Genomic DNA, 12,544 nt, shown 5'->3' with positions numbered 1-12,544 from the left:
TCAGCCAAATTTGAAAACCCCTGGTGGAACAGAGACCTGCTGGTTACTATTGTGGATGCCAGTCTGGGGTGCATTCCCTTCTGAGGGCATGACATCATCTTCTACAACCCACAACGTCTCCAGCAAGTGAGCCGCCATCTGATATACCGTGTCATTGTCATTAGTTCAGGAGGTCCTCAATCTTGTCCAAACCATCAGCATCTTCAATCATCTGTGCATACATGTTGACATCGCAAGCCCCTGAGTCCTTCTCTTGCTCCCCAACCTTCAAGATATTCCCAAGGCCCTCCAAACAGACTGTCAATACTCTAGTGTCAGAATGACCAAGGATATCACAAAAGGCGTTAAATGCAACCCTGGCTTACAAGGTACCTAGCAAACAAATGATATGTTAGTAAAAGATTGGTGCTTGTGCTTGCATAAGAGCACAGAAGCACAAAAACAAAGAAGATCAGCTAGCATACTTTATCTGATCATGTGTTCCACCACATGAGGCATTACTAATTGCCCAAGCAGCCTCATTGCTGACAAGCAAACTCAGCAGTACGCACCAAATGGACCAAAGGAGCAATTATGTTCGCATCAATCACAGCCTAGAACATGAGTACAAGTTACTTCAGTAAACTATGATCAGTAAACAAGGGACAAAATGAATTTAGGCCCCGTTCAGTTGGCAGAATCTTGGTTGAAACTGGCTGGTTGTGTGAGAGAAACATTGTTTGGCTAGATAGATGAACAGTGTCGCGTGAGGGGAACCAGCCGGCTGGCTGGTCTCCTTCAGACCAGCGAACACCGCCTTAAGATGTCCCCCCATCAATAATACATGGTGGCTTCCCAACAAATGTGAAATTTCACAATACAAAGTATACCGCTATTTATAGCTTTATATGCTTCAACCCTATCAATTTGCTACATAGAAATGTTCATTGAGGTTTACAAACCTGAATCTGCTCCTTGTTTCCAGCTGTGATGTTGGAGATTGTCTAGCAAGCTTGTTTTTTGACGCTTTTGATTTGATTTGTTATCAAAAGATTTAAAAGATATGGAAGTGCTTGATGATCAACTATACGCTGAAGCAAGGGAAAAGAAGCATTAGTAACATGAACGTGCATAAAAAAGAATATTAATCAAGGGAAATACAAAAATCTAAAACAAAAAGGGGAAAAAAATCAGCAGAAGTGCATAGATTGGCATAACACAAGACACTTTAGAAGAATGCACTACCAAAAATATGATGAATCAAACTGAGAGGTATGTAATGAATCAGTTTACTCTGTTCTAATAGACTAATAGACTTTTCTGATCAAAGAATCATAAGGTGCCAAAGTACAGATAGAAGAAAAAAATTCAAGAATAATAAAGAATACATACCAGGTAGCATACTAACTGAAAAAAAACAACTATAATTTACCAATCAGAGAGGACATTATTGCACAAGTTGCACTACCATCTAGATAAATGTCACTCTATGCTTTCTTTTATGCTCAAATTTGTCATGATTTGTTATCTTGGCAACAAAGACTGATAAGAGATATACTAAAGCAATATCTGATATTGGATGCTAGATAGAAAGAATACCTGAGTATGCACTTCATCCCCTGCGGCAATGCTACCAACCACAAGCAGAGAAGGAAGGAGCACCGAAGGTAAAGGATGGCTAAATCATTTTTTAGTAGCTTGTGCGTCAGAATTTGTATTTATATTTCTCAAACTATAAAGTCTAGAGTTAATATAAAAAGGAAAAACTTACCTAAGGAAGCTCAACAAGTCGAGGGCATGCTCCAGTTTCAATCACAGCTTCGATCCCGGCGTTGTCATCAGTACCACGAGACAAGTAAAACATTGCCCAGCAGGCATCACTAAGGACTGCCTCGTCTTCAGAGTGAATGAGTTGTCGCAAAACTAGGAGTGCCAGCTTCACCTGCTTGATCACAAAACCAACCAACCATCAGTCATTAAACAACATATGTAGCTAGTACACCATCAGAGAGAGGACCTCCATACATGTTCAAAGTTGGGTTCTCCACGGCAAAAGTTGCTGAGAGACCAGGTAGCAGTTCTCAACAACGAGAGTCTAGGGTTCCCATTAAACAGCTGAAGTAGTGGAAAGAACGCACCATGTGCATGCACAATGTCACGGCACTTTGCAGAATCACCAGCCACATTGCCCAGGGCCCACACAGCCTACAAATTTGAAACAAATCATCCTTTTATACTTCACACACTATATGTGCCACTAATTGCATGAAATGTTTGCGCAATTTAAACAGTGATAGTTTGTTTCCTAACATGCCTGTTCACGAACATCCTCATTTGGTGAGGTGAGAAGCTTCGCAAAGGCCTTGTTCGCTTCTCTTATAATCCGTCTTTTTCAGCTTGTTTTTTCAGCCGGAACAGTGTTTTTCTCTCACAACAAATCAGCTGGAACAGTGTTTCGGCTTGTTTTTTCAGCGAAACGAACGAGGCCAAAGATGGGGACGGCACCAATATTAACAACCAGCATGGTGTCCTCTGATGATCCAGACGCAATGTTTGTGAGAGCCCATGCTGCCTCAAACTGCAGCCACAATGTCACACCCAATTTTAAGAATAAAATAGGAATGCAAAATTTATATGCGCCCAGAGATCAGTCACACACATAAGCCGATAAATTATGAATAGTATCATTACAAGTGTTTATTATATCACGAATAAAACAGAGTCTTCACATAAATGTAGCAGAAGTATAAAGAAAAAAATCTCTCAAGGAAGCTCCATATCACAGGGACGTCAACTAGGTTGACCACAAGTCTAGTAGTCCTCAGGGAAATCATCATTACCAAAGCTATCTGTTATCCCATCCGGGATTTTTATCCAAATAATGAAAATAAACAAGCAGTAAGTACATGTCGTACTCAACAAGTGTAACATAGGGGTTCATGAGGCTCAAAAGGCTTGACACAAGTTTAACATCATTCAACTTTTAGTTGTCACTAATTTTAGCTTAAGAGTAGCACAAGTTGTTTCAATTTCCAATGCAAAACACATGATCAATGTAAACATGAATAATGAATAGCATAAACAGATAATTCTGAGTGTTCATCTATTCCGTAAATGTTCCAAGGCCGCTCGTGACCGTGAGCACGACTGATATACCAGTTTTACACTCTGCAGAGGTTGTACACTTTCACTGTGAGTCGTGATACCCATATGCCCGGGTTAATTACTCCCTAACACTTCCAAGGTGAGTAGGCAGGGGTCACTATGAAGCATTTCAAAGGTTCGTCTAATAAGTTAGGACCATTAGATTCACTCAGGCAAACAGATATAGGAACCCCCTGTCAAATGGCACAATTCCCCCACGGCTATACACATAAGAATAGAGGACTGTCCTATACCAGATTCGTCAAGCCATTCTTACGCCAATAAAGGTAACCACTAATAAGCTAGAAAAAGGTCCTCATACTGAGCTAAAGTCAGAGCCATGTAGCCCTCACAGCTGTACTGTAAGTCATGGATGATCACTTACGGATAAGTTCTTAGGGAGAGGAATCTGAAGCATTTAGAAAGTAGCTAAATACTCCAGCCCCCTAATTCCAAGTTGCTAAAAAGTCATATTTTAATGTTTATTGCATATACCATTAGTCAAGTTATAAGATCATGGTTTAATTGAGCTCTAGCAAAGCTACCCAATGCATATCCCGTAGGTGACAAGGTATAAGTTCAATTCTAGAGAATTCCTATCAAAATGACACATGCAATATGAATTTAATAAATTAAGTGAATAGGAAACAAGGATGATCCCATGCTATACTTGTTAGCAAAGTACTCCTGCTGATCCGACACGTTAAAGTAATACTCTTGGTCACCCACGAACTGCTCACCGTCTATACTCGATAATCACAGCAACATACAAGCACCCAGAAGCAATCATGCATAGCAAACAAAAGCTATAAATTAGAATAGTACACTAATAGCATAAAACCAAGATGAAAAGTTTGGAAAATGAATCTACGTCTCGCTATGAACACACAGACGCGAAGATCACAAACATCGGAGCTAAAACGAAGAAGTTATGAATTAAACAAGATTTCTCTTAGTAAAATAATAGATTAAATCTAACCTTGAATTTTAAAAGTTGAAAACCTACTTAACAGTAGTATAAACATGTAGATTACTTAATTATGAACCTAACACAACTTGAACGGATCAAATCGAAGTTAAAACTGAGATTTTATGGCTAAAACAAATCTAGTGGCAAAACTATAAATAGCTGAAAACGTATTTTAGATCTACCCGATGCAAAATACGCTTTCAAAAGAAGAAAACAGAATATGAAAAGGCGCTATGGACCACGGGTTAAGACTCAAGTACTTATAAGGACTCTTTTGCAAAATTCCAAAATGAAGGGGTATCCTTCATCTGGGCCCGTCGGATTAGACTTGAGCGGCTGAGATTCAATCAGGTGGGTGAGAGGCGACGGCGGCCGGCCGGACAGGACGAGCGCGGCGGCGCCATGGACGGTGAAGCGATGAGCTCACCGGAGACAATGGTTAAGGGCCTATGGTGCTTGATTTTTCGAACGGAAAAGTCCGGGAGAGAGAGGAGAGGGTGGGGATCTCACCGAAAGTTTTTCGCGGGTGGAGAAGGCGTGACGACGATGACCCACGCGGGATGGTGCATGGCGGCACTTAGGGCTACAGCGGCGGCTCGGCGAACTCTATGCGAGGATGAAAATCTTGCAGCAAGGTGGGATAGGGAGGCGGCGTAGGCTCGGGCGGTATTTATGGGGCATGGAGACTTGGGCGGCATAGCTCACGAGGCGTGGCAGGGTCGAACACAGGCAGCGTCGGCGCGGTGATGTCCGAGCCAGTCATGAGACAGAGGAGGATGGAGATGCCATGACAGGTAGGCCCAGCGCGTCAGTGGGGAGGGAAGAGAGGAGAACGGCGTGGCTGGGCCTTCGGCGAACTAGGCCAGCGCTGCTGGGCCACGCAGAGCGGGCGCAGGAGGGAATGAGGCGGCCAGCACTGGAAGCCGGCTGAGGAAGACGGGCCAGCGCGAGGAAACAAGGCCACGCGGGAAGACTGGCCAGCGACAGGCCAACAGGCCGGAATAGAGAGAAGGAAGGAAAAATCCTTTTCTTTTTCTTTTCCTAATTTCCACCCAAATTTTGAATGCAAATTCAAATCATTTTGAAATGTAATTTCAAACCACACAATACAAGAAAACAATATGCAGCAACATGAATGCACATACATGATTGTGACCTTATATTTGATTTTATTTTTAGTAAAATTATTATTTTCCTAAATTCAAATGCCCACAAAAATACATAATAAATCAAATTCCACTTTTTTAAAATATTGTAAATTTTAGGGTGTTACAATTCTACCCCCTTAAAATGAATCTTGTCCTTGAGATTCGGACTGATGCTTACTCAAATAACTATAGGTATGTTTTCCTTAGATCCCTCTTCCCTGTCCTAAGTAGCCTCATCTTCTGTGTACCGATTCCACTGGATCTTACACATCTTTATAACTCGGCTCCTCATAACTTTTCTGCTGTCTCCAAAATCCTTACCGAAAACTCCTCATAAGTGAGATCTTCCTTAACTGTAAGTTCTTCTAATAGTATCTGCTCCTCGGGTATACGCAAACACTTCTTCAATTGAGACACTATGGAACACATCATGTACACCTAACAAACTCTCAGGCAATTCCAACTGATAAGCTACTTCTCCACGTCTCTCTAAAATCTTAAAAGGTCCAATATACCTTGGTGCTAACTTCCCTTCATATTAAACCTTCTCACACTTCTCATAGGTGACACCTTCAAGTAAACATAATCCCCTACATTCGAAAACCAATTCTCTTCTCCTAGTGTTCGGCATAACTCTTTTGTCGAGACTGAAGCCACTCTCAAGTTATCTCTGATCATCCTTACATTGCTCTTCTACGTCTCTTAAAACATTTGGTCCAAATACTTGAGTTTCTCCCATTTGATTCCAAAACAACGGGGTTCTACACTTTCGTCCATACAAAGCTTCGAAAGGTGCCATATTGAGACTTTTCTGATAACTGTTGTTATATGAGAACTCTGCATAAGGCAAACTCTTGTCCCAACTTAGTACCATACTGCAATGCATAAGCTCTCAACATATCCTCTAATATCTGATTAATTCTCTCAGTTTGCCCATCTGTCTGAGGATGGTATGCTATACTAAAATTCAACTTTATTCCTAATGAACTATGTACTTGCTGCCAAAAATGAGATGTAAATTGAGTACCTCGATCAGACATAATTTTCTTGGGAACTCCATGTAGACACACTATCCTCTCCATATATAATGCAGCTAATTGGGGACCAGTATAGGTAGTCTTGACCGGTAAGAAATGAGCAACTTTAGTTAATCGATCCAATATTATCCCAAATTAAATCATAACCATCTCTGAGTTCGTGGTAACCCAACTATAAAGTCCATACCAACTTCTTCCCACTTCCACTCAGGTATCTTCATTGGTTGTAGCAATCCTTGTAGGTCTTTGATGTTCAGCTTTGACTCTCTGACATGTATCATGTAAAGCAACATATTTAGCAACATCTCTCTTCAATCTGTACCACCAATACTTCTTCTTCAAATCCAAATACATCTTGGTACTTCTAGGATGAATAGAGTAAGCAGATTCATGTGCCTCACTGAAGAATTGCCTCTCGTATAGCCTTATCCTCAGGCACACAGTCTTTTCCCAAACCACTAGAGTTTCATTATCATCCATACAGAAAACCTGCTGCCTTGCCAATCACTATGTTCTCTGCTATCTCTTTCAACTTCAGCATCCTGTAACTGGCCCTTATGTATTTCTTGCTCCAAGTTTAGACTCCAACACCAACTCCACTGCATTAGTGACAAAGCCCTAAATTTAGTCGCTCAAACTCAGCACACAACTCACTTGACATAGGTGCCACTTGCACCTCATTGGCATAACTCTTCCAGCTAAGAGCATCGGCAACAATATTCGCCTTTCTAGGATGATAATGTACCTCCAGATCATAATCTTTGATCAACTCCAACCATTGACACTATCTCATATTCAGATCCGTTTGAGTGAAAATATACTTCAGACTCTTATGATCGGTATAAATATCACTCTTATGTCCGATAAGATAGTGCCTCCATATCTTCAGAGCATCAACCACTACTGCTAACTCCAAATCATGAGTAGGATAGTTCAGCTCATGCTTTCTCAACTGTCGGGATGCATAGGCCACTACTCTTCCTTCTTACATAAGAACACATCCTAGACCTTGACGAGATGCATCACAATAGATCGAAAAGCTCTTGTTCAAATCTGGTAAAACCAACACTAGAGCGGTAGTCAACCTCTTCTTCAACTCTTCAAAGTTAGCCTGGCAGTTCTCGACCACACAAACTTAGCATTTTTCTCCAACAAAGCTGTCATTGGCTTAGCAAGTTTAGAGAACCCTTCTATGAACCTTTTATAGTATCCTACCAATCCCAAGAAACTTCGAATCTCTCCCACATTAGTTGATGGTTTTCCAATTCATCACATCTCTAGCCTTACTTGGATCTACTGCTATTCCACCATTAGAGACAACATGGCCTAGGAAAGAAACTTCCTTCAACCAGAATTCACACTTGCTTCACTTAGCATACAACTTGTGTTTTCTAAGCTTCTACAAGATCAACCTTAGATGTTCAATGTGCTCTTCTTCTGTTTTGGAGAATACCAATATATCATCGATGAATACCACCACAAATTTATCCAAAAACTCCATGAACACCTTATTCATCAAGTACATAAAGTAGGCAGGTGCATTGGTCAAACCAAAGGACATAACAGTGTACTCATACAAACCATACCTCATAGTAAAAGCTATCTTGGGTATGTTAGTTGCATGAATCTTCAACTAATGATAGCCAAAACGAAGATCAATATTAGAAAAAACACAAGCATCTCTCAACTGATCAAACAAGTCATCAATTCTAGACAATGGATACTTATTCTTGATAGTAACCTCATTGAGTGACTGATAATCAATGCACATCCTCTGAGTACCATCCTTCTTGTCAATAAATATAACCCGTGCTCCCCAAGGTGATGAACTAAGACGAATAAAAGCTTTCTCCTATAACTCCTTTTATTTATTTCTTAACTTCCTCTAGTTCGTTAACCCCCATTCTATATGGACGCTTAGCTATAGGTGCAGTTCCAGGTAATAATTCAATAATAAACTCAATGTCACTGGTCAGGTGACATACTTGGTAAGTCATCGAGGAACACATCTAGAAACTCATTCACTACTAGGTTCCTCCTTGTAGACGCTATCATCAAGCTGGTTCACTGTGGCTATCGGCTGCTTTCTGCACTACAACATCCTACACTAATTCTTTGCCCATTCGGTGTGGTCACAACAACTACCCTCTCCTTACACTAAATCACTGCTTGTTGTTGCATCATCCAATCCATACCCTAGAATCATATCAATGTCAGATGTCCTCAACACAATGGGGCTCACTTTAACTCTACCCCCCTCAAGGATGGACTAGTCGGAAGACAACTGATATGAAGCTTGCATACTTCCTCCCGGTGAGTTTACTAATATGGGATTTTGCATGGCACATATTGGTATGCTATTGTTTCTAACAAATGCTTGTGATATGAATGAATGTGAAGCTCTAGAATAAAAAAGAACAGTGGCAGGGGTTGAGTTGACATCGAACGTACCGAGCATGACTTCTGGTTTCGCAAGCGTCGTCTCGGTAGACACATGGTTCACCTTTCCTGTGTTAGGTGCTGGCTTCTACGGTGTTCCCTTCTGATTACTATGCTGACCCTAGGGGTGTTTGCTGATTCTGCTTCCTGGGGCAATAGTTAGCATAATGTCCAACTTCTCCATAATGATTGCATACGTTGGGGGTACTAGGTGCACTAGTCTTCATGGGAGTGTTGTTGGATATTCCCTGTTGTGGTGTCAGCTGACCACTCTGCTGCTGGAGACATTGATTACCATTCCGCTGCTGGGTCGGGTTGCGCTGAGGGTATTGACCACGATTCCACTAATTGGGTGGTCCCTGGAACCTCTGCTGAAAGCCTTACTGAGGATTGGTATGTGGACGAGTATTGCTCCCAGAGCCTGTCCCTGAAGCCTCCTCTTCTTGGCCTCCATCTCCTTGCGCTATTGTTAATAACAATGGCATGATTTACCAGTGTCTGAAAGTTGGGATATGTATTGGACATAAGCTAGAGCTGTAGACCATGATACAGACCCTTGAGAAAGCGGCGCTGCTTGTCAGCATCATTAGCCACTTCATTCGGAGCATAATGTGACAGATGAGCAAACTTGTCACGATACTCCACCATAGACATAGATCCCTACTTCAGAGCTCTGAATTCCTCCTGCTTGAGCTCCATCAATCCTTCAGGTATATGATAGGATCAGAAATTCTCTCTAAACTCCTGCCAGGTGATAGGAGAAGCATTAGCGGGACGTCCATACTCAAATGACTCCCACTAGTCTTGAGCTTCTCCCTGGAGCTATCCTGAAGCATACAACATTTCTGCTGATCATCGCACTATGCTATGTTGAGCTGTTTTTTCACTGCACGAAGACAATCATCTACTTCTAGTGGATCAGTGACATGAGAAAACACCAGGGGATGACCCTTCAAGAATTCACCACGCTTGTCACGCGGTGCTCCACCAACCTGCTGGTTCTACTGATTCTGCACCAACGCTTGCATGAGCTGTGTCTGCACTGCCAGAAGTTGCTCAATTATCGGTGGCGGCGGCGGTGGTGGATGTGGGGGAATACCTCCACGACCTCGGCCTTTTCCTCTTCCAGACATCTGCTATCCAACACAAATATTCAAATTTTAGAGATTTCTAAGTTAGAATACATTCTGAAAATTTTCTAGACGAGTCTCAACATCAACAACTCGGTAAAACAGTTATATCTTGAGTTCCAGATATCCAAAAGAGGCTTACTTTATATAGTTGGAAAGATTAAGAAATTATCTACAACTTTTATTCAGACCACATTTCCAGATTATGTCGTTAGGTTACTAAAAAGTAGGGTAGAACTAAAATTGTTCCTAGATTCCAGACTGCACAGAAACTTTATCTTGAAACAGCGATATCTCACAAACCAGATCAGATGTGTGGGTGATTCTAGAGGCATTGGAAAGATACTTAAGTCTAGTTATTCTCATAAAAATTTCATAATTTTTGGTCGGGTAGATTTTAATTGGAATGGAGATAAGTGCATACTGCTTCGAAAAAACAGATTCTGAGAGAATAAGATATACCAAATCCAACTATTTATTTATTGACCCAATCTTTAATATTCTTAACTATAGAACTTGAGGACAGGCCCACAAAGTTCCAGCACCCATTACAAAAATCCAACTCACACATAAACATAATAACAAATTAACTAGGCACATCAATGTTCGCATCACACTAATAGAGTCGATTAAACTCAACTTAACTCGTTCTACTATTGTTTTATTACATAAAAGGGACTCCAACATCTATGGACGAGGTTTATGGGGAAGCTTCTCGTACATCTTTAGCAGGTTGAGGCACACCCTTTGCTTATCTATCACCTATTGGTGTCTCTTAATGATTTTCTGTTGTGCCTTCAACTGATCCTCCAGTCGGTGAATCTTTGCTACGAACTCAGCCAAAGTGTACCATCACTTGGGTTGTTCGATCCGTGCCCTGCGGGTCCATCATTGCCCATCCTAATTCTGGGTGTTGGTGAGGGAGGAATCGATATTGGTCATCCTTCATATCCTCGAATTGACGACCACGAAGGCCTATGCAAGCTTCAGTGGCTGTATCTTCTATGCTATCCTCCATGGTGGCACAGTGAGCATGATGTGCAAAGTTTGAATCCAGCTGATATATGCCTTTCTGCTCGTCCTTGATGGAGATGCACACCCTGGTCTTCCAATAGGTGTCTTCTAGAGGGTGCATATGTTCATTGTAGATGTACTCCACAGCTACATCCCAATCTCCATAGTAAGTCTGAAGAATGCCCATGAGTCGGTGGTGCGAAATAGAGGATTCACACCCCGGCTTATACCAGACCTTTGTCGTCCATCTTAGGGGCGGGATCGGCTCATCCTCTTCAACGACATCTTCCTCATCATCATCGTCGGACAGTTGGACGACCTTGACTTCTCTGGGTTCCTCCTGGACTGGCTCAGGCGTAGGTACAGGTGTTGGCGAATCAAATTCTTGTTCCTGGGGTTCCTCCTCCTCAGGTTCTATGGACAAACCACGAGGCGGGTAGTAACCTCTGGTGCTGATGCGACAGTCTTACTGGCACGAGGCATCTACAGAATTAGATTTAGTTAGATTAGAAGCAATAATTTTCATAATATAGTAAGGCAAAAGAAGCATAAAAGTTTAGCAAATAACAAAGGTGAAATAGAAAGCATGAAATGAGTGAAGCAAAAGAAGCTAAAACGACCATTGCTAACTAGGCTTACGTCCTACAGTCAATATAGCTCTGATACAAATCTGTCACACCTGATTTTATCCTTAAAATCAGGTGTGACACACAACAAAACCAGAAAAGAAAAAGTAAGTTTTCATCATAAACAGATCAGGATTACCACCATTCAATGTTCAAGCAAGTTCACAATTCATCATAGATAGATTGGGATTATAACACCATACAATCTTCAATCAAGCAAGTATATAATATAACTACAAACAGTTTAAGACCAATTTTGAGTTTATAATATAACTACAAACAATATCTATATCTGCATTCTACAATGCACTTGTTCGGAGTCATAAAGCTAGTGCAACAGTTTAAGACTGAATCTGCCTCAAAAGTAGTAGCATTGTTGAATTGGCAGAGTCACTGCACATACCTGGAGCTGAGGGTAGTCCTCCATGGAAAGCAACTGTACGAAGCGAGGGAGAACTCCACATTCAACAACCTCCTTAATTTGGGGATCCCGCTCTGAAAATTGAATCCATTGTTAATGATCAGAGAAGATAAACATATATTTTGGTTGCAGTTTGGACAACCACACACAGCAACGAATTTGAATGCAAATTCAGTAGTATTTATTAGACGAAAAGTTTCTCTACGATTCCAAAGGTTCAAGAAAATTCAGACAAGTTTTATTTTATTATGCAAATGAAAAAGGCAGGGATTGGAAAATTAACTATGAAAAAGCTAACATACTGACTGACAGCAACTTCCTGAACTCCCTGGCCGCCTCAAATTGCATGCTGCTGTCATCCGAGTATTAACCCCACGGCCCACTACGTCAGGTTCGCCAACTACACCCGCAAGATACATACATACAGAGAAAAGAAAAATCAGTAAATGAAGCAGAACGAAACGAACAAATCTACTGTAGAACAAAAGGAAAACGAAAATAAAAACACCAATGCCGAACCCACCGTCTTCTCAAGGGCCGACGGTTGCGGTTGCGCATGCGGCGCCGCCTCGGAGCAGCGCTTCCTCTAGAGGGCGCTCCTGCGGCTCTCCTTGTGGATGCTATCCATGGCGCTTA

At 41.5% G+C, this 12,544-nt stretch overlaps 1 pseudogene; it reads right to left on the bottom strand.

Moving 5' to 3' along the window:
* LOC136454628 (importin subunit alpha-1b-like) lies at positions 1–12,274 on the bottom strand (annotated as a pseudogene).
* Between the last annotated feature and the right edge of the window lie 270 nt (positions 12,275–12,544).

This window comes from Miscanthus floridulus, chromosome 5, assembly GCF_019320115.1.
Source record: "Miscanthus floridulus cultivar M001 chromosome 5, ASM1932011v1, whole genome shotgun sequence".
Taxonomy (NCBI): Eukaryota; Viridiplantae; Streptophyta; class Magnoliopsida; order Poales; family Poaceae; genus Miscanthus; species Miscanthus floridulus.
The sequence above is the reverse complement of the archived record's forward strand: the minus strand, read 5'-3'. Positions and strand labels throughout refer to the sequence as shown.